The 22,232-nt window shown below is 46.1% G+C and overlaps 1 long non-coding RNA gene across 1 annotated transcript; it reads left to right on the plus strand.

The window, feature by feature from the left end:
* The first annotated feature begins 22 nt into the window (after window positions 1-22).
* Window positions 23-16,620, plus strand: LOC106831911 (uncharacterized). Its single transcript, XR_006513174.2, has 2 exons — window positions 23-963; window positions 14,931-16,620. It is a non-coding gene; the product is annotated as an uncharacterized lncRNA (long non-coding RNA).
* Window positions 16,621-22,232: the final 5,612 nt, after the last annotated feature.

The following is a 22,232-nucleotide window of genomic DNA, read 5'->3' on the forward strand; positions in this document are numbered from 1 at the left end:
TGTGGCAAGGAGGCGGGGCGGGGGGGGGGGGAGTCGGCGTTGAGCTTCTCTTCACCAGAGTGTTATGTACCTCTTCCTGAAGGAGTGGGGGTTTCTGCGGCCCGCGCAGAGGGCTCAGTATAGGGACATCATTGCAGGAGACCAGTAACCACCTTGGCGTACTTGGTAGGGTCCGGCCGCTTTCCTCTCTGTTCCAGGCTCCCACGAGCCCTCTTTCAAGAGAGGCCTGGCTGATGTGGCGTGTAAATAGTCCTTAGTAGTAAGGGAACAGAGATGGAATTCCGCTGTTTGGAGAGGCTGCATCATGGAACCTTTACAAGGAGGCTGGCTCTTGGTGGGGAGGAAGCGGGCATGTATCGGCTTCTTGCACTGTGAAGGCACGCACACCGCTTAACCAAAGCCCGTGCCTCCGCTAGTTCTCCTTCCCCCAGGAGTCCCTGGTCCAAACCAGTACTTATTTTCTTGACAGAACAGGAGAGCCTGAAGCCTAAGATCCTGGCTATGAGATGAAGGTGCAGAGTGACCTACCCAAATCAGCATAATTCTCTCCTATTGGATTGAATGATAAAAGTAATGACACAGAAGGATGACATGGAAAGAGCAGAATGGGTAGGAGCTGGTGTGGGAACCGAAGACTCCCAGCTCTGTAACCAAGGACTCATCCAGATAGCTCTCCCAGGACTACAGAGATTCTCTCTAACGCGAGGCCTCCTGGGTCCTCTGGAAATCCGTGAGACTTCTGGTGGGAGTAGACAGCAGCTCTTCCAGCCAGCGGTGTTCTCTCTCACCCTGGATCAGGGTTCGCTGTATGGTGCCTGAGGATTTTCCTTGGAGCGGGGAGTCGCATGGTAATGTTTCCAACTATGAGTGCTGGGAGATCCTTCTCAACCTTGATGAGCTGAGAGGCCCTCTATAGCCTCTCACTTTCCTGCTTAAACACACAGGTGCTTCCCAGGCCCCCAGGTAAGAAAAGCCTGCAATGGCAGAGCATGCCTGATCTGAGTTTTGATTCTCTATGTCTCCTGAAGAAGTCAACACCAAGGGCAAAGGAAGTAGCCTAAAGAAAGGACCTGGGGCCTGGCCCTGTGGCCGAGTGGTTAAGTTCACGCGCTCACTTCGGCGGCCCGGGGTTTTGTCGGTTTGGATCCTGGGCGCCAGTGTGGCTCCACTCATCAGGCCGTGCTGAGGCAGCATCCCACATAGCACAACCAGAGGCACTCACAACTAGAATATACAACTCACAACTGGAATATACAAGCTTTGGGGAGAAGAAGAAGGAAGGAAAAAAAAAAAAAAAGAAAGGACCTGGGCCTGAGAATCTGGCAGGGAGGGCCCAGCCCCATGATGCTATCTTGGGCCACTGGAGTTCATCAGATTGAAGTCTAAAGTAGACTGTGGTGTCTTGGCTCTCAGCCCAGGCCAGCAATGGCAAGACCTTATGGCCTCATGGGCTCACCTCTGCCCTCTTTGTAACTACCATTTCAATAACTCTTATACTCTGGGGTGTGGCCAGTGTGTGCTGAGCCATTGGAAAGAGGCCCCATGAAGCCTCCAGTGGTGCAGGCGATGTGGCTGGAGATTGGCACATCTGTGGCATATCAGTGTATCATTCTTCAGAAACTCTGGGCGCCTTTGGACTCTGGGTGTCCCCTCTGCTTAACTATTCCTGGCCTCAGTGGTCTCATTTGTAAAATGGGAAAAATAAACCCAGTCATGCCTATCTCACAATAGACTTGGAAGATCAAGATCAAGTGAGAAGGGGCCGGCGTGCTGGCGCAGTGGTTAAGTTTGCACACTCTGCTTCAGTGGCCCGTGGTTCACCAGTTCAGATCCCAGGTTCGGACATGGCACCGCTTGGCAAGCCATGCTGTGGTAGGTGTCCCACATATAAAGTGGAGGAAGATGGGCACAGATGTTAGCTCAGGGCCAGTCTTCCTCAGCAAAAAGAGGATTGGCAGCAGATGTTAGCTCAGGGCTAATCTTCCTGAAAAAAGAAAAAAAAAAAATCAAGCGAGAAGACACATCTAAATGTGCCTGATAAATAAGTCAAGTCTCAGGCTGCAGGTAAAAAAAACTACCTTTTTCTCTCAGAGTGCTCTGCCCCTTCTAGTCCTCAAGCCGGCTGCTCTGCTCAGTAACTTTCTCAGCAAAAGCCTCTAGCCTGAGCTTCAGATCAGCCAGGGTGGGTTGGGTTGGATTGTGGCTGCAGGGTGTTGAGATGGGTGGCGTGGTCAGTTATAGCCCTTTGCTGAGAACCACCCCTGAGAAATGACAGGAAGCCTTGGGTTTGTGTTGCTACTCTGATTCACATCAACCATTCAGCAGAATTTCCACACCTCCTATATGCTGCGCCCTGGGGATAGACAGGTGCCTGTCCCTGAGAGTTTGGAGTTTATATCCCTGTATACATGATTGCCATTGGCTCTGCTGCTTTCCTCAGCTTCAGTCCTCTCCACTCTGAAGTACTTGGTCCAGCCAAGTGTCAGCACATTCCTGCTCAATTGAATTCCCTCGGTGAGGAGCTTTCAAGACCCACCTCTGGGGGCTCTTCGACTCTGGTCAGCTACTTCAAGTTACTAGAATTTTTACTTATCTGAGAAAGCTGGTCCTGCCCATGGTCTCACTCCTCTTCCCCAGTCTAGAGAGGCATCTGCCATCAGTTCTACCTTGTCTCCTGTTTTTTGTTTTTTTGAGTAGCAGGTGATGATAGGCGGGTGCCCAAGTTTGGAGGAACTGAATAGTAAAGTGACAGGGCTTATGGTGAGGATGTCAGGAGAGAGGAGAAGGTTGGGAGGATTGGAGAGAGAGAGTCAAGAATGGTGAAGGGAGCTGCCTATTAATACCTTAAACAATGGTATGTCACTGTGCCAGTTACCAATTTATTACCAGTGAGCTCCAAATTCATTCTTTTTACCTGCTCTGCAAAAATGAATCTGGACCCTTTAAGTATTTTTTCTTTGCTGGCTGGCATTATATTAAGTTTTGTCAGTAGACAGCTGGTGAGACATTGCAGGAAGAAAGGGTTTTGCTTCCTGGTTCCACGGAGCCCTCTTGGCAGGCTCCTGCAGTGCAAGTGGATTCCCCAGCTCCCAGCTTCTGCAGTGCAGGCAGCTTCTCCAGTGCCCGGCTCTTGCAGTGCATAGTGAGTGGGCAGCGGCACCCAATGGCCAGCAGCTTCCCCTGGTACACCCCTTGGAAAGTTTTGTAGTGGAGTGCCTCTGGTGAGACACCTTCCCATGAACAGTTTTCCCTGGCACCCTAGAGGGAAGATTTCCAGCAAGTTCCACCAGAGCGGCACCCAGCAACTTCTGTTCTCTCTCAAAAAGTTCTGGATCTCGGGCTGGCCCGGTTGTGCAGCGGTTAAGTTCGCACGTTCTTCTTCTCGGCGGCCCACGGTTTGCCAGTTCAGATCCCGAGTGCAGACATGGCACCGCTTGGCAAAAGCCATGCTGTGGTAGGCGTCCCATGTATAAAGTGGAGGAAGATGGGCATGGATGTTAGCTCAGAGCCAGTCTTCCTCAGCAAAAAGAGGAGAATTGGCAGTAGTTAGCTCAGGGCTAATCTTCCAAAAAAAAAAAAAAAAGGTTCTGGATCTCATCCCCAGGGAGGCCCAAATAAAGGATCTTTCTTGGGTGCTATATCTCCAGCTGAAGGGTAGTGGCTGCTCCTTATATCTGTTATTCCTGCATTCTTTAGAATTCTCTTTACTTCTTACTATCTGTGGTGGGCAGAATCATGTCCCCCAAAAAGATATGTTTAAGTCCTAACACCCCGTTCCTGTGACTGTGACCTTATTTGGAAATACAGTCTTTGCAGATATAATCAGTGAGGTCATTCTGGATTAGGGTGGGCCCTAATCCAGTGATTGATGTCCTTGTAAGAAGAAGGAAATTTGGACACAAACACAGGGACAGAGGAATGCTATGTGAGGACACACAGGAAGAATGCTGCGTGGCAACAGAGGCAGAGATTGGAGGGTGCATCTGCAAACCAAGAATGCCAGAGACTGCCATCAACCACCAGAATCTAGGAAGAGGCAAGGGAGGACTCTCCCCATGGTCTCAGAGGGAACATAGTCCTGCTGATGCCTTGATCTCTGATTTCTGGTCTCCAGAACCATGAGAGAATAGATTTGTGGTGTCGTAAGCCCCCAGTTTGTGGCAATTTGTTATGGCAGCCCTAGGAGACTATACACAATCCAATCTCTCATTTCCCTAATTCCCTGTAACAGTTGATGATTTTTTATAATAATCTTTTCCTTTTTTTTTTTTAAAGATTTTATTTTTTCCTTTTTCTCCCCAACCCCCCCCCGCCCCCGGTACATAGTTGTATATTCTTCGTTGTGGGTTCTTCTAGTTGTGGCATGTGGGACGCTGCCTCAGTGTGGCTTGATGAGCAGTGCCATGTCCACGCCCAGGATTCGAACCAACGAAACACTGGGCCGCCTGCAGCGGAGCTCACAAACTTAACCACTCGGCCATGGGGCCAGCCCCCTAATCTTTTCCTTGTTAAAATTACTATGTGGTTTTTCTCTCCTGACTGGACCCGGACTTATACCATCACCAACAAAAATACTAGTGTTTAGCATTAAATAAAATGGAATATCTGAATTTTGAATGTCCTTGCCGCAGTTACTATGCAGATATTTCAGAAAGTAAGCTGTTTTCGAGAGAAGCTGAAGTCTACACCGCAGACATATTCCTTAAAGGCATTTTGAATGCTCTTATCACTCCTGAGAAAAAATAGAAAATGAGCACAGATGGTACCTGTGAGGACATCTGGCTCAACTGAAGTGGAGGAAGTTGAGCTGGACAGCTGCGTGTTGTCTAAAGGCAATTCCTGGCATCCTATGGTTTCAGGTGGAGGCCAGCTCTAGACAACACTCAGAAAACAAGTTCAGGTAGAGGTTTCTGGAAATGAGTGTGCCTGATGTTACAGGCCGGGAAGGTGGAGGGACAGTGGTACTCAGGACTAGAGTGGCAATTCTGGGGCAGGGAGGTCCATGACATACAGACACAAAACTGAGTCACACCGTTATAACCTTTCCTCCAGCGTAAGAGGCCTAGACGAGGGACGGCAAGGGCTGTGGATGGTCAAGAAGGCTCCAAATATGGGCTGAAGTGTCCATTTATTTGTTCAACACGTTTGTTGAACTCCAGCCATATGCCACACACAAAAGATACTATGGGGAAGAAGACAGTGAGAATCCTTGTCCTCAGGGAGAGAGACCGCTAAATAGACCAGGGCATAGTGACATACATGCTAAACTCAGCTTATATCCAGGTTCCCAAAAGAGCACATGAGCAGGGCTAGAAGAGCAGAAGACTTCTCGGAGAAAGTGATGAATCATCTGAGAATTCGAGGAAAGGGGGTGGGGAAGGGAGACTGTGCATGGGTCATCACACCTGTGCAGAGGTGCAGGGCAACACTCAGGAGCTGCAAATAATTGGGTTGTCAGCCTATCAGAAGTAATGCATGCCTTTTAGAATAAATATTTTGAAAGCTCCTTTTACTATGATGAAATAAATGAATAGAGAGATAACCCATCTACATTTCTACTTTAAAAAAAAATCAACATAACCCTTACTATAATTTAAAGGACAAAGTCATTTATTTAAAAATGTGTATCCACTAGTATACATAATTTAGAATAAAAATTACAAATACAAGCAACAATATGAAAGAATTTTAGAAGCAAAAGAAGTCAGACAAAAAAGAGAGATACATATGTCATAGCGTATGATTCCATTTGTATGATGTTCAAAAAGAGGCAAAGCTGATCTATAATGTCAGGATTAGACTAGTGGGTACCCTTGGGAAAGGCAGTGACTGGAAGGTGTGTGAAGGGAGTCTAGGGTGCTAGAAACTTTAGGTTCCTTGAGCTGGGTACTGATTATGGAGTGTGTTCACTTTGTGAAAATTCATTGAGCTTACTCTTAGGATTTGTGCACTTTTCTGTATTATGTTATTCTCTAATTTTTTTTTAAATAATGTATACCTCAATATGTAAATACTTGGGTAGGGCTTTGCGGGAAGATTTAGTGAAGTGGTCATATGCTTGCGCCTACACCTAGGGTTTCTATGAATACAGCAGCTACAAACTCAGATTGGCACAGATGGGTTGTCTTGGTGATTCGAATTCAAGTGTAGTCATCTGCATCATGATTTTCCACAGTGGCAAACAATTCTTGGTAAAGTTCCAAACAAAACAAAATACAACCTTCCCTCAATTTATATAGGTGTGTGCCTTTCTGGGACAGTCAGAATTAAAGCTGTACTTTTAAGTTTGTGTTTGCATATAAAATGAATTTAGGTTCTGTACCCAGATAATTACAAACCTGTTTTCACCTACACGAATGTCCACAGGGCATTCTGAAAACAGTGGAGCACAAGGGACAGTTTTTCATTGATCAGGACTGCCTAGTACTGTGTAAGACAGCTGATGTCCCTGGGTCCACACATTAAATGCCAATAGGTCCTCCGTCACTGTGACCAAAAAAACACTCCCACAAACACACAAAACGCTCCCTATGGGGTAGCACTGCCCCTGTTGAGAAGCACTGGTTTAGACCACAAATTTAGGGCACAAAGTTCAGAAACTTGGGGGGATCCTCAAAGAAACAAGGATTATTTAGGGCTCAGCAAAGGTCAGCTTAGTTGGAGGAAAAGGGTTGTGGGTAAAAAGCGAGGACTGCCAGGCATTGGTTTGCTTGACTCCATAAAGATTTGTTAAATGAATAAGTGAACAACTTATTGAGTGAATGGATACTGCATGGAATAAGGAACTATTGATGTTTTTTACATTTACTTTTTAATAGATAATTCATTCACATGGTTTTCATTTTAAAAATACTTTTCTATTCATTCCTGGCCTCCTATAGGAAATCATTCTTATTAGATTTTTATCCATCCTCCAGAGTTTCTTTGTGCCAATAAAAGCGAATGTCCATTTCTATTCTTTTTTCCCCTGCCTTATTTATATTCAGGAGGTAGCATACTACACACACTGTTCTGCTCTTAGCTTAATATATCCAGGAGTTCTTTCCTTAGCATTTCCATGTTGTTTTCAACAGCTGCTGAGTTTTCCATTGTGTGAATGTCAGCGTTTCTTTAATCACTCTCCTATTGATGAGAATTTAATTGTTTTCTATCTTTCAGTATTATAAACAATGCTTTAGTGACAACCATTACATACGTGTCACCTAGCACATGTGTTTTATAGTAAAGGTTTTTAAGGAAGGACAAGACAAAATTAAGACGATGCTTTAGGAGGTTTTAGCAACTCCTGTGCAAGATGGATTTGGGAGTGGGTTTATATGAGAAGCAAGTTATTAAACTAGGCTAGATATAACAGGGAGAGAGGTGTCATGGTTTGACAAATAAGTCCATAGATTCTTTGAATCTTCACCCCTCAGAGTTGGAGCCTAATTCCCTCCTCTTAAATATGAGCTGGACCTAGTGCCTCGAATCTAATGAATAGAAGAAAGCAGAAGTGGCAGTGTGATTTTGGGGACTAGGTCATAAAAAGAACTCTCTTTACTTTAATTTTTTTTAAAGATTTTATTTTTCCTTTTTCTCCCCAAAGCCCTCCGGTACATAGTTGTGGAATTTTTTTTCTTTTTTTTTAGTCATAGGTCCTTTCTAGTTGTGGCATGTGGGACGCCACCCCAACATGGCCTGATGAGTGGTGCCATGTCTGCGCCCAAGATTCGAACCAGTGAAACCCTGGCCTGCCGAAGCAGAGCACACAAACTTTAACCACTCGGCCACGGGGCCAGCCCCAAAAGAACTCTCTTTAGTTCTTTCTCTCTCTCAGATCACTTGCTCTGGAGGAAGCCAGCTGACATGTCATATGTAGCCGTATGGAACCCTATGGAGAGAACCACATGGTAAGAAACTGAGGCCTCCTGCCAACAGCTGTGTGAGTGAGCTCGGAAACAGATCCTCCAGGCCCCGTCAAGCCTTCAAATGACTGCAGCCCTGGCCGTCACCTTGACTGCAACCTCATGACAAACCCTGAGCTACAACTACCCAGCTAAGCCTATCCCAAATTCCTGACCCACAAAACTGTGAGATGATAAATGTTTGTGGTTTAGGCCACTAAATTCTGGGGCAATGTATTATCCACAGGTGGAATGACTGGAATGGAAAAGAAAGGAACGGTTATAGAGTTATCTGGGAGAATCACTTATCTATGCTTATTAGAAATTATCTGTTCTCCCCCTTTGGAATGTAAGCTCCTTGAGGAGAGGATCTCTGCCTGTTGTTTTCCCCAGTGATTTATCTTAAGCTGCTAGTGTATGGCAAACTCTTTGGACTGGCAGGGAAAGCCATGAAAGAAGGGACTTAGATAACAGGACATTAGCTCTAATATGCCAGTAACAGGACTGAAGTGTTGTTGAATAGTCAATTAAAATGTCTAGAAAAAAATAAGTTCATGGCTCAACAACCATTTGAAACTATTCAGCAGCCAGTTAGATGTGTAGACCTGGAGGGGGATTTCTCAGCCTCAGCACTGTTAATATTTTGTGTTCGATCATTCTTGTGAAGAGCTGTCCTGTGCACTGTACGTTGCTTAGTGGAAGAATCCCTAGCCTCTACCCACTAGATGTCAGTAGCACACACCCATCTCTTCTCTGTCCCCACTCCCCCTCCCTGCCTCTCCCCCTTGTGATAGCCAAAAAATGTCTCTAGATATTGCCAAATGTCCCCTGGGCGGGGGGGAGAGTAATCACCCACAGTTGAGAATCACTGGCCTAGAGGATACAATGACAATTGAAAGCAGGGGAAAGAAGTTGGATGCCTGAACCTTGGGGAAATGTACTTAAAAATGAGGGAGGTAGGGGCTGGCTGGTGGCACAATGGTTGGGTTCCCGCACTCCACTTTGGTGGCTCGGGGTTTGGCAGTTTAGATCCTGGGCACAGACCTGCACACTGCTCATCAAGCCATGCTGTGGCGGCATCCCACGTAGAGGAACTAGGACTTACAACTATGATGCACAGCTAGGTGCTGGGGCTTTGGAGAGAAAGAAAAAAAAAAAAAAAGGAAGATTGGCAACAGATGTTAGCCCAGGGCCAATCTTCCTCACCGAAAAAAAAAAAAAGCATACCTTAAATGAGGTTAAAAAAAAATGAGGAAGGTAACAAAGAAAACAGAAGAGCCAAACAACAAAACCAAGAAAACGAAAAGGGATTCAGAAGCCAATGGAAGAAAGTGGCAGAGTGTTTTAATGAGGAGGTTGGCAGGACTTCGAGAGAATTGTTTTAGTGGAATAGCAGGACAAAAGCTTGGTTGGAGTGTGCTTGTGTGTGCATGTGCACACATAATGCGTCCTAGGTGGGATAGGTGATGAAAATGCAGACTAGTAGCCAGTAACAGGAAAGCCATCAAGCAAACATGGAACAATAAGATCAAAGGTAGAGAGAAATAATCAAAAAAGAGGGAGAGGATGTAGGGAAAATGAGAAATGAGGGAGTGCTTGGGCAGTCCACTGCATTCTCCAGCCCTGGGGAGTCTTGGAAAGGACAAAGTATCAATTTTCCTCCTTCTAAAGAGGGAATGAGGTTGTTTGTTGAAGAAAAGAAGAAGGAGGGAGCAGAGCATTAACAAATTAAACTAGAAAAAACCATGACATGGGATCTGGGACCCACCCTTGGCCTCTCCAGCCTAGTTTCAAGAGACTGGCTTACTGGGTTGGGATCCATAAGAATTTTCTCTGAATAGAAGGTGGAGACCATGCCATTCTTTTAGAACACACTAGACCACAGAAGGTTCTGGAAAGGACCCTCCTGTGCATTTCTATTACTCTCACCTGAGTTAATACCCCCATTTATTCTCATGTGGGTGAACTAAAGCAAAAGCCTCTTCTCATCTCCAGGTTCAATAACTTCCTTGCTCAAGAACATTTAATACCTCCCAGCTGTCTACAGTGTAATGACCAAAATGCTGTTTAATTCTCAGGGAAAGAGAGGGAACTAACACTTATCAATGCCTACCATATGCTACGTGTATTAATTTCCCAGGGATGCCATAACAAAGGACCACAAACTGGGTGGCTTAAAATAGAAATTTATCCTCTCATAGTTCTGGAAGCTGGAAGTCCAAAGTCAAGGTGTCAGCAGGGCCATGTTCCCTCTGAGATCCTGAGTAAAATCCTTCCTCGCCTTTTCCTAGCTTCTGGTGGTAGCCAAAAATCCTTGACATTTCTTGGTCTGCATCTGCATGTTTCTAATCTGTGGCTGGTGTTCTCTCTTCTTACAAGGACACCAGTTGTATGACATTAGGTCCCACCCTAATCCAGTGTGATCTTATCTTAACTCCATTACATCGGCGGAGATCCTGTTTCCAAATAAGGTCACAATCCGAGGTATTGGGAGACACAATTCAACACAAAACAGTGGTATTTAAGTTTCAAACAATTTTGCAAGGTAGAGACTATGATTAAACTGAGGCTCAGAGAGGGGCCGGCCCGGTAGTGCAGCAGTTAAGTGTGCACGTTCCACTTCCTCGGCCCGGGGTTCCCAGCTTCGGATCCCGGGTGTGGACATGGCAACACTTGGCAAGCCATGCTGTGGTAGGCGTCTCACTTATAAGGTAGAGGAAGATGGGCACGATGTTAGCTCAGGGCCAGTCCTCCTCAGCAAGGAGAGGAAGATTAGCAGCAGATGTTAGCTCAGGGCTAATCTTCCTCAACAAACAAACAAACAAAAAAACTGAGGCTCATAGCTATAAGGTGATTGGCTAAATGTCACAAAACTAATAAATAACAGAGTTGGGAAGTCCCTACCCAGTCTATCGAGCTGCAAATATCATGTTCGTTTTATGTAGCACGAAATTACCCAAGCAGGCATTTGCAAAACTGTCCCTCAAATGCTCTACACTAACGCCAAACTGATCTAATTATTACTGTGGTATATATCCTATGCTTTTCCGTCTTCTCATATGGCATCATGATGTCTCCATCTGTCCAGATTCTCTCATCGTTGAAGGCCCAGCTTCAAGGCTCCTCCTTGAAGCCTTCTTCAGTCTCTTCTGATCATCTAGGGCATTTCTCACTGTCCCTTCTGATGCGGGGTCGGTGAGCCGAGGAGTCGAAAGAAAGATTTCTTAGACTCTTAAGATCTGGCAGTAGTGCTCTTTTATTTAGAGAATAGTGTAGCATGGGGACAGGAGCCATGGGCAGTCAGAGCTTCCGCTGCTGCCGCTTCTGTTGCCCCTGCTGGCATGGGGACAGGGCCCATGGGCAGGCAGAGCAGCTGCTGCTGCCCCCGCTGGCATGGGGACAGGACCCATGGGCAGGCAGAGCTTCCGCTGCTGCCGCTTCTGTTGCCCCCGCTGGCATGGGGACAGGACCCACGGGCAGTCAGAGCTTCTGCTGCTGCCCCGAGTTGAGGGTTAGGGCTAAATTTAAGGCATAGGTATATGATTCATCTCTTTACAAGACAAAGGAAAGAACATGAAAAAAAGTTAAAATGGTATCAGTGCAGGTGGGGTCTGGTCATTGAGTGATCCCATGACTTTTAGACAAGAATCAAATCGGATTAAGGTTAGAAAGGTTAGACGCCACCACCCTAAACCAGTTACATGAGATTGCCAGACAGCAACCAACTTAAGTTCTTGCCTTCCCCATTAAGAGCTTCTAGAGATAAGACCATTCCCCCTTCTTCCTGGCACAGAGAGGGAGGCATCTTCATAGATAGAGGTTTCCCTTAGAAATGTAAATATTTCCCAACAAAGGGGCAAACAAATTCCACTCCTTGGAGCCTGAATCTCATCTGTAGTTTTAAAACTAACCAGCCTAAAAATGCTCATCATAAGCCATTTTAAAATTAAGCAGCCTAAAAATCCTCATCACCTTCTGCCCTGCAATTATCTGTGTTCCTTTCTAAAATGCTACTCACCTCAGAGGATTGGATGGAGGACAAATCAGACGACAGATGGGGAAATTTTGTAATATGTAGAGTGCTCCAAATTTTTAGTGAAGTTACAAAGAACTTTCATACATTTTAAAGCAGCTTTCTTGAGATAGAGGTCATAAGCCACCTATCTGAAGAGTACAATTCAAAGATTTTTTTGTATATGTATTAACATCACTACAATCTAATTTTAGAACATTTTCACCACCCCCAAAAGAAATTCCATAGCCTTAGCAGGCACTTCCTATTCCCCGCTCTCCTTGGCCCTTCTTCTACAGATTTGTTTATTCTGGACACTTCATACAAACCTTCACACATTTTTGACTTCCACAAGGACTTTTCATTGTACGAACTTTTCACAATGATCTTTGGGGATCAACACCCCTATTTTACAGGAGAAAACTGACAGTTGTCGACGATTTGTAAGTGCCAAACTCGCCCACGGATTTCGGACTCCACCGCTACACAGTCTGGCCAAGACCTTGAGCTCTCGGGTGGGAAGTTCGACCTCCTCACTAGCGCGGGTGGAGTCCAGCCTGGGCTGGAGGGGCAACCCTGGACGCCAAGTACCGCAGGGAGAGCCTCCGGGTTCTACCCCCGCACTCTGGCAGCTGCATTGCAGCCGGCGCAGCCACACGCTCAGTCTCGGGAGCCCTGCAGGTCCCTGAATGCGTCTTCCCGCTTCGGCTTTTCCTCTCCGCACGCAGGTCACACGCCCCACGAGGATCCCTAATGGCTCTACTGCAGGTTACTCCCACGCGAGCGCCATTCAAACCTCCCCTCCCTCCGAGGCCCAATCGCCGCGCGCCTCTGTAGGCGCGGACTGGAAACGCCCTATCAACCCGCGCGATCGGCGGGACCGGCCGAGCTCCCGGGGTCCCAGTGCCGCGTACCCTTGTACCCCGGGGCAGCGAAGAGCGTGGAGGCTGCACCATGCCTTGTTTAGTATGGCTAACTTGACCTAACGAGGAAAGGTTATCACACTGCTTTGGGAGAAAAAGAGGTGAAGCTGGTGTCTCGCCAGGTTTTTTAAGGAACTTTCTCAGGATCCGGATCCAAAATGAGAGATGCTCCAGGGGCTCCAAGTGAGGAGGATCTGGGCGGGAAGGAGACGTTCCAGACGGCTGACCTAGGCGGATGTGGGTCTAATACAGAGTCGGGAGAGGTCCTAGCCATTCCTTTTTTTTTTTTTCTTTAAGCTGCCATCATATTTTTAAAATGGAAAAAAAACCCCAAAACACTGAACTATGCATTTAGCAAACTGATGCTTTTAACACAAAACTACACTGAAATATAATTGTGCTCTTCGCAAAATAATTATAAGAGAAAAATAATACATAAGGCCAAGGTAAGTTAAGGTCTAGTAATGGTCTTTGGGTCCAGACTACTTGTTTGAGAATAAAATCAAAAGTTTAAATTTGAGTTTCTTGAAAGTGAGGCATGGGACCAAAGACACTCTACCAGACCCCGGTCCCCGCCGCCCCCCCCCCCCCCATGCTTCTGTGGCCCTAAACTTGTGTGTGGATCACAGAGGCAGCATATTCAGTACCCAGCAGTGGTTAAGTGCTTGGGGTCTGATGTCAGATTTGGATTCTGATCCTGACTCCATCCCTTACATGTGGTGTGGACGTGGGCAAATCACTTAATTTCTCTGAGCCTCAGTTTCCTTAACATTAAACAATTCTACTAACACCTGATAGAGGACACACAGGAGTTGTACCACCCCACCCCATTCCTTCCTCTGGAACTCCTGCACCACCTCTCACTCATTTCTTCTTCCCCAGGATCTGAGAGCACCTTTGTTTCTTGGATGGGACAAAAAGTTGAGGTCTGTGGTCTTCAGAAGCTGGGGATCCCAAAGAGAAGGCAGGTCAAGATGAGGGGACCAGTGTATGCCTGAAGTCAGACTTCTTGGAAGGGCCCAAGGGCCCATCACTCACAAAGACCTCCCTTTAAAGAACTATCTGGTGCAATTTCAGTACCTTTTTTAGGTCAGTTCCATTTTCTCAGATTCCAAGTGGCACTAGGCTGCTTCTTGGTTTGGGGAATATAACAATAGGTTTCTAATAACAGCCCTTGACTATGCCTTCTTCACATATCCTTTCTCCAGTGAATAATATGGAGATAGAGGGTCATAATGTGGGAGTAAGGAAGAGAAATAAATTTTGTTCAGCACCTACTGAACCCAGGTCTTGAACCTCATTGTTTCTAAAGAAGACCTGTAATTACATTATCTCATCTAATCTTCACAACCTTCCTAAGAGGAAAAAATGATTACCCCTGCTTAACAGGGAAGGAAGTTAAGGCGGAGAAGGTGAGTTCCACACTAATGAGGGGCAGAGGATCAGAGTCCTTTGTAAATGGGAATCCACAGGAAGCATGAACTCTTTGGAAAAGGGCCCGAAGATGACTTAAGCGTTGGAGCTCAGGGTACGTTTCCCTTGGTTGGAGTGGGAGGTTATGCGGGGTGAGTCGAGGTTCAAGGTTAAGGTCAGGATTAGTGTGCCACTTAGTAGAAAGGGGTTAGAATCTAGTGGGTTTTTTAGGTTTCCAGCTACACTTTTCTGAATACTCATGTGTTACTAACCTTGGGCCTTTAGAAATCTGAAATGTAAAGGATGTTGAAGTCGTTTCTCTACAGGCTGAGGATCTCAGGATCCTGGTTTTTCTTGAGCTGGTCCTAGGGAGTCCCTAGCGGGTTCCTGTTGTTGGAAAGGAGTATGGGGGGAAGGTCTGCCTTCACAGGAGAGGAACATACCCTGACTGAGGCATTCTGTCAATGCCCATGGACAAGATGGGCTCTTGGTGAGGGGTTAATGGTCCCAGGATTCTATAGGACTGTGAGCCAGTTATGGGGACTTGGGCACCTCTCTTAACCAACTATGCAGGGGAGCTCGGACGCAAGTCTTTGAATTTTCCCACTACCTTCATCCTCACCCCTCCAAGAACAGTGGAAAGCCTCATGAACCAAAACTGGTTACAGGCCAAATTTTGAGATTCTCTCTCTTTTCCAGCAGGATACAAGAAGGAGATGCAGAAGGAAGGGACTGAAAGCCGGAAAACCTCAGGAGATAGAGATACCAGTGCCAGAGCAGGTGCCTCACACTGAGGTTCAGGACCATGGCCTGCTACTCACAATGCCCTGACGCCTTTGAACCTGAGATGTCCATCCAAGTCTGTTTTAATCCCCCATTGCAAACCCTGGAATTAGATATTTTGTCTTTTTTGCCGCCTGCTTTTTCTCCCCTAATCCCCCCAGTTCATAGTTGTATATTTTAGTTGTGAGTCCTTCTAGTTGTGGCATTTGGGATGCTCCATCAGCGTGGCCTGATGAGCAATCCCATGTCCACGCCCAGGATCCGAACCAGCGAAACCCTGGACCGTCCAAGCGGAGCACACGAACTTAACTACTCGGCCACGGGGCCCGCCCCCAGATATTTTGTCTTGACTGTAGCTGGACCTTCTGCAAACTCTCTACCTTGACTTGCACCCAAGGTGCATGGCCTTGCCTCTTCCCTGAGTGTGGCTGTTCTTCTGTAGGGCCTAGGGGCTGATTAGCCACAGAAGCAGTACCCAGAAATGTCTCACTACTCGTGCAGGAAGTGCAGGGCCCTTTTCAGCTTTCACAAGGACATCACCTGAATGAGTGAGTGAGAAGTGGCCTCATACTTTTCCCAAAGGCCTGAAGTATTTTTCTGGCTACTAGCTTTGATTAAGCATCAGCAGAACCATGCTCTGGTTGTAGAAAAAAATCCAGATACATCTTAAGAAGTAGCCAAAAGATTTGGGGTCTCAGTTCTTAGATCCAGATGCACTGAGAATGTTAAGCATTACCCAGAAATCTTTCAGAAGTCTAGGGTAGTCAGCCTGGGAGAGTGAGCGGGGCACCAGGGACATGGGAGTGGGAGATACCTGAATAGCCAAGGAATGGGACCCTGAAGAAGAAGGGGCAAAGACCATAACCCCAACCTTCAAGGCTTCTTCAAGAATAAAAATTATATACTTATGGCATTTCTCACAGCTTCACAACAGTAGAAGGTGCTAATGAACATCTCTCTTGTTGACCAAATTCCATCTCCCTCAGAAGATAACTCCCTTACATTAACTGCCTACCAGATGCCCCACAGTATACACAGTTAATGCATTTAAACCTCAGTGACATGTTTGTCAGGTAGACATTATGACCCCAACCTTAGAGATGAAGAAACCTACACTGGCAAGGTGAACTTGCTTACATTACACAGTTGCCAAGAGGTGGAGCCAAGGCTCAAGAGAGGTTCCCCTGACTCCAAGGCTGGAGCTCTTTTATCTGAATTATGGGCCTCTCACAGGCCCTGTGTCTCCTATCTGTAAGGAAAGCGAATTATAGACTGAGGGTCCAATGCGAACCTCTGAAATTAGAAAGACCATCTCTTTCTTGGATGGGGGTGGGGCACAGGGGAAAGGGGAAAAGCAAGAAACAGTTTTTTCATAACTTTGATATTTTTGAACGATTGCTGTGCTGAGGAGTAGCTGTGTAGCACGGTAGTTAGGGTACGTGGGCTTCAAAGTTGGCTACATTGGATTCTATTGCTGGCTTCTTCATTTAGCAATGTTACAGTGGAGAGTTTCTTACTGGACTGAGCTTGAGCACCCCCATTCAGAAAGTGAGATGATCAGCCTGATGAGGTTGTTTCAAAGATTAAATGAGATAATATATTTGAATATTTTGCACAGTTCCTGCCACATTGTGTGGGTTGTTGTTTTTATTACACTATAGTTATTAGATGCTTAGGAGCAACAAAGAATAAAATTCTGACTTTGCCCACTCAGCCTTCCAAACGCTGGAGAAAAGGAAAGAGTACTTTTGTAAGTCACTGAAGTCCAGCTTGTGGCCAGGGACTTATGCTCCAGGAGTGTGTGTGAACTGTTCAAGGGCTGAGCTGGCTCAGAAGGGAAAGCCCTGGTGATTAGGTCAATGGAAGAGCACTGGACTTGGAGCCAGATAGGCCTGGGTACCAGTCACCTGGTATCAATGTTCTTATTCTTTTTTTTTTTAAAGATTGACACCTGAGCTAACAACTTTGCCAATCTTCTTTTTTTTTCCTTTTTCTTTTTTTCTGCCCCCAAATCCCCCAAGTACATAGTTGTATATTTTAGTTGTGGGTCCTTCTAGTTGTGGCATGTGGGACACCGCCTCAACGTGGCCTAATGAGCAGCGCCCTGTGTACGCCCAGGATCCGAACCAGGGAAACCCTGGACCACAAGCAGAGTGTGTGAACTTAACCACTCGGCCACAGGGCCGGTCCCTCAATGTTCTTATTCTTAAATAGGGACTACACTTCCTACCCTCACATGGAGCGTTCATCTAGGGCTAGATGATTCAGGAGAAGGCTGTTGTGCACCTGGGGCAATGTAGAAATTCCATAAACGTCCTCAGCTCCCTAGAATTGGCTACTCTCAGGACAGGAACCCAGTTCATGTTGTGGCCAGGATGCCCTCTCTGACGCCTTATGGGTCAGGGGAACAGAAGGCGCCGAGATAGAATCGCGCAGAGGTCGCTGACCAATGCCAGTCACCACACTGTAACTTCCTCGGGATGCCCGATCTGTGAGTGCGCGCGATCCCGGCCTTCTTCAGGCGTTACCCAACAACAGCGTCTTAGAGTCTGGCCCAAGAGGCCAATCAAGGCGGACCTAGTTATTTCAGTGATGGGAGCAGTCCAATCACTGGGTGCTGTCAGAAGCCACATCCTCAAGACAATCTCCGCAAGCACCAAGGAGGGGTTAGGAACTCTAAGAGCTAGAGCTGAGTATTCGGAGCTAACTCTTCTTTGTTAAGAGCAACTGGAGGGAACAAATGACAAGCTTCCGACTGCATCTGAATAACAGTTGCGAAGGCAAGTCGCCGCCATATTCCCTTAGGGCATTTTCTTGTACCATTGCCCAACTCTAAGTACCAGAGTGACCCACGACGCCGTGATTCCTCTGTTCCGGCCGCAGCTTGGCCCCACACGAAGCCACATCTGGGTAGGCTCTTCTCAGCCAGAAAAGACAGCGGCCCTGGGTTGGAGCACCCAACCAGTGTGGACACTGGAAGAGTCCACAGTGCCGCCCCCAGCCCAGAGCCTGGACCCGAACTACGGAGGCTGAGGGTTGGGAAGCGTCAGGGCTGTGGCTGGGTGTTTCTTCCTGGGGGTGTGGTGAAGCCTGAGGCGCAGAGGGCCCAGTATGGTCGGGATGCCAGAGACCTACGGCCACCTGGGGGCACTCGGAGTCTCCTCTGTCTGCCTGCACCTTTTTTTTTTCCCTTGAAGATTCGCCCTGAGCTAACATCTGTCTGTTGCCAATCCTCCTGTGTTTGCTTGAGGAAGACTGTCGCTGAGCTAACACCTGTGCCAATCTATTTTTTTGTGTATTGGACACTGCCACAGCATAGCTTGATGAGTGGTGTGTAGGTCTGCCCCTAGGATCTACCAGGAACCTGGGCAGCCCAAGGGGAGCACCCGAACTTAACCACTATGCCACCAGGCAGGCCCTACCCCCACGTTTTTTCTTTTTCTTCTCCTGAAAGCCCCCAGTGCATAGTTGTATATTCTAGTTGTAGGTCCTTCTAGTACTTTTTTTTTTTTAATTTATTTTTTCCCTTTTTCTCCCCAAAGCCCCCCGGTACATAGTTGTATATTCTTCGTTGTGGGTCTTTCTAGTTGTGGTATGTGTGACGCTGCCTCAGTGTGGTCTGATGAGCAGTGCCATGTCCATGCCCAGGATTCGAACCAGCTAAACACTGGGCCGCCTGCAGCAGAGCACGTGAACTTAACCACTTGGCCACGGGGCCAGCCCCCCTTCTAGTACTTCTATGTGGGACACCGCCTCAGCATGGTCTGATGAACAGTGCCATGTCTGCGCCCAGGACCTGAACCAGCGAAGCCCTGGGCTGCTAAAGCGGAGGGCTCAGACTTAACCACTCGGCCTCGGGGTAGCCCCCCACCCTTTTTTTAATATGAGCCACTGCCACAGCGTGGCAGGTAACAGACGAGCGGTGTAGGTCTGCACCCAGGAACTGAAGCCAGGCTGATGAAGTGGAAAGCTCCAAATTTAATCATTAGGCCACTGGGGCTGGCCCAGCTCTGCCCATTTTTGCCCACTCGTTTATTCTCTTGTTCACAACGTACCTAAATCAGTTCTTGGGTGAGAGCTATAGACGTGGACACTACCCAGAGAACACAAAATACCTGGAGGGGATGGGGAATGGAGGAGGTAAAGTGGCAGGTGTCGGGCTGAGGCTTGAGGCTTGAGGAGGGACAGTCTTAGAATGCCCCCTGGAAGCCTTGTTTTTTGTTTGTTTGGTGGTTTTTAAGTTATTACCCTGACCATCTTTCCATGTCTATAACTACATCGTTTTTTAAAAATAGCTTTATTGATATATTATTTACATACTATATAATTCACCCATTTAAAGTGTACATTTCAATGGTTTTTAGTATATTCAGAGTTATGAAACCATCACCACAATCAATTTAGCACATTTTCATCATCCCAGAAAGAAATCCCTTAGCCATCACTCCCCCATTCTCCCCTCCTCCAGCCCCTGGCAGCCACTAATTTACTTTCTGTCTCCATAGATTTGCCTATTCTGGACATTTCATATAAATGGAATCATAAGATATGTGGTCTTTTTTATCCACCTCCTTTCAATTGGCATAATGTTTTAAGGTTCAACCATGTCATAGCACAAATCATTATTTAAACTTATTTTTTAAAGTAGTATAGGGTTCATAGAAAACTTGTGCTGAAAGTACAGAGAGCTTGAGTGTCCCTCTGCCCCCACACATAACAGCCTCCCCCATTAACAACATCCCCCTACAGAGTTGTACATTCTGTGAGTTTTCACAAATATATAATGACATGTATCCACCATTATAATATCATACACAATAGTTTCACTACCCTAAAAATCCCCTGTACTCTGTCTATTTATCCCTCCTCCAAACCCCTGACAACCACAAATCTTTTTACTGTCTCTATGGTTTTGCCTTTGCCAGAATGGCATATGGTTGGAATCATACAGTATATAGCCCTTTCAGATTGGCTTCTTTCACTTAGTAAAATGCATTTAAGGTTTCTATATGTCTTTGCATGACTTGATAAGCCATTTCTTTTCTTTGCTGAGGAAGATTTGCCCCGAGGTGACATCTGTTGCCAATCTTCCTCTTTGTCTTTTTTCCCTAATTGAGGTCATAATAGTTTATAACAATCTTCTTCTTTTTTGCTTGAGGAAAATTTTCCCTGAGGTAACATCTGCTAATCTTCCTCTATTTTGTAGTATGTGGGTCGCTGCCTCAACATGGCCACTGATGAGTGGTGTAGGCCCGCACTGTGAATTGAACCTGGGCTGCCTGAAGTGGAGCCCACCAAACTTAACCACTAAGCCAGGGCTGGCCCACAGTGCTCATATATTACTGTATAGATGTACTACAGGTTATTTATCCATTCACCTACTGAAGAACAAATGGTTGTTTCCAAACTTTGCCAATTATGAATAAAGCTGCTATAAACACCTGTGTGCAGATTTTGTGTGGACATAAGTTATCAACTCATTTGGGTTAAACATCAAGGAGTGAGTTGTTGGATCGTATGGTAAGCGTATGTTTAGTTTGGTAAGAAACTGACAAACTATCTTCCAAAGTGGCTGTACTAATGTTTTTGTTTTTCCTTTCCTTTTTTTTTGAGGAAGATTAGCCCTGAGCTAACATCTGCTGCCAATCCTCCTCTTTTTGCTGAGGAAGACTGGCCCTGAGCTAACAGCCGCGTCCATCTTCTTCTACTTTTACATGTGGGACACCTGCCACAGCACGGCTTGCCAAGCGGTGCCAGGTCCACACCCAGGATCCAAACCAGTGAACCTCAAGCCACTGAAGCGGAACATGCAAGCTTAACCATTGCGCCACCAGGCCGGCCTTTGTACTAATGTTTTTTTAAAGAGATTCCTCAGGAGTTTACATATCATGTCGTCTACAAATAGCAATAATTTTACATCTTCCTTTCCAATCTGGATGCCTTTTATGTCATTTTCTTGCCTAACTGTCCTTGCTAAAATAGTACAATGCAATAGAATAGAATAGAGATTATGAGAATATTAGTGGTGAGTGGGATAGAATAGAATAGACGTGGCAAGAGTGGACCCCCTTGTCCTGTTCCTGATCTTATGGGGAAAGCATTCAGCCTTTCAGCCTGTTGAGGACGTCCCCTTTTTTTTTTTTTAAAGATTTTATTTTTTTCCTTTTTCTCCCCCAAGCCCCCCGGTACGTAGTTGTATATTCTTAGTTGTGGGTCCTCCTAGTTGTGGCATGTGGGATGCTGCCTCAGCGTGGCTCGATGAGCGGTGCCATGTCCGCACCCAGGATTCGAACTGACGAAACACTGGGCTGCCTGCAGCAGAGCGCACAAACTTAACTACTCGGCCACGGGGCCGGCCCCGAGGACATCCCCTTCTATTCCTAATTGTTGAGTATTTTTATCATGAAGGGGTGTTGGACTTTGTCAAGTGCTTTTCCCATGTCTGTTTAAGATTATCATATGGGTTTTGTCTTTATTCTGTTGATATATGCTGTATTACATTAATTGATTTTCAGATGTTAAACTAACCCTGCATTCCTGAGATAAATCCTGTCTGATCACGGTGTACAAAATCCTTTTTATAGGTTGCTGGACTTGGTCTGCTAGTGTATTTTTTAAGTATTTATTTATTTATTTATTTATTTATTTTAAAGATTGGTACCTGGGCTAACAACTGTTGCCAATCTTTTTTTTTTTTCTGCTTTTATCTCCCCAAACCCGCCCTGTACACAGTTGTATATCTCAGTTGCACGTCCTTCTAGTTGTGGGATGTGGGACGCCGCCTCAACGTGGCCTAACAAGCAGTGCCATGTCCGCGCCCAGGATCCGAACCCTGGGCCGCCGCAGCGGAGCGCGGGAACTTAACCACTTGGCCATGGAGCCAGCCCCTAAGTATTTATTTTTATAAGTGGTAAAATACACACAACATAAAATTCACCATCTTAACCACTTTTTAATGTACAGTTCAGTAGGCTTAAGTATACTCATTTTGTTTTGCAACCAATCTCCAGAATTTTTGTATCTTGCAAAACTGAAACTCTATACTCATCAAACAACTCCCCATTTTACTCTCTCCTCAGCCCATGGAAATCACCCAACCACCATTCTACTTTCTGTTTCTATGAATTTGGCTTCTTTACATACCTCATATGAATAGAATCATACAGTATTTGTCTTTTTGATGGCTTATTTCACTTAGTATGATGTCCTCAAGTTTCA

Source organism: Equus asinus, chromosome 14 (genome assembly GCF_041296235.1).
Source record: "Equus asinus isolate D_3611 breed Donkey chromosome 14, EquAss-T2T_v2, whole genome shotgun sequence".
NCBI lineage: Eukaryota > Metazoa > Chordata > Mammalia > Perissodactyla > Equidae > Equus > Equus asinus.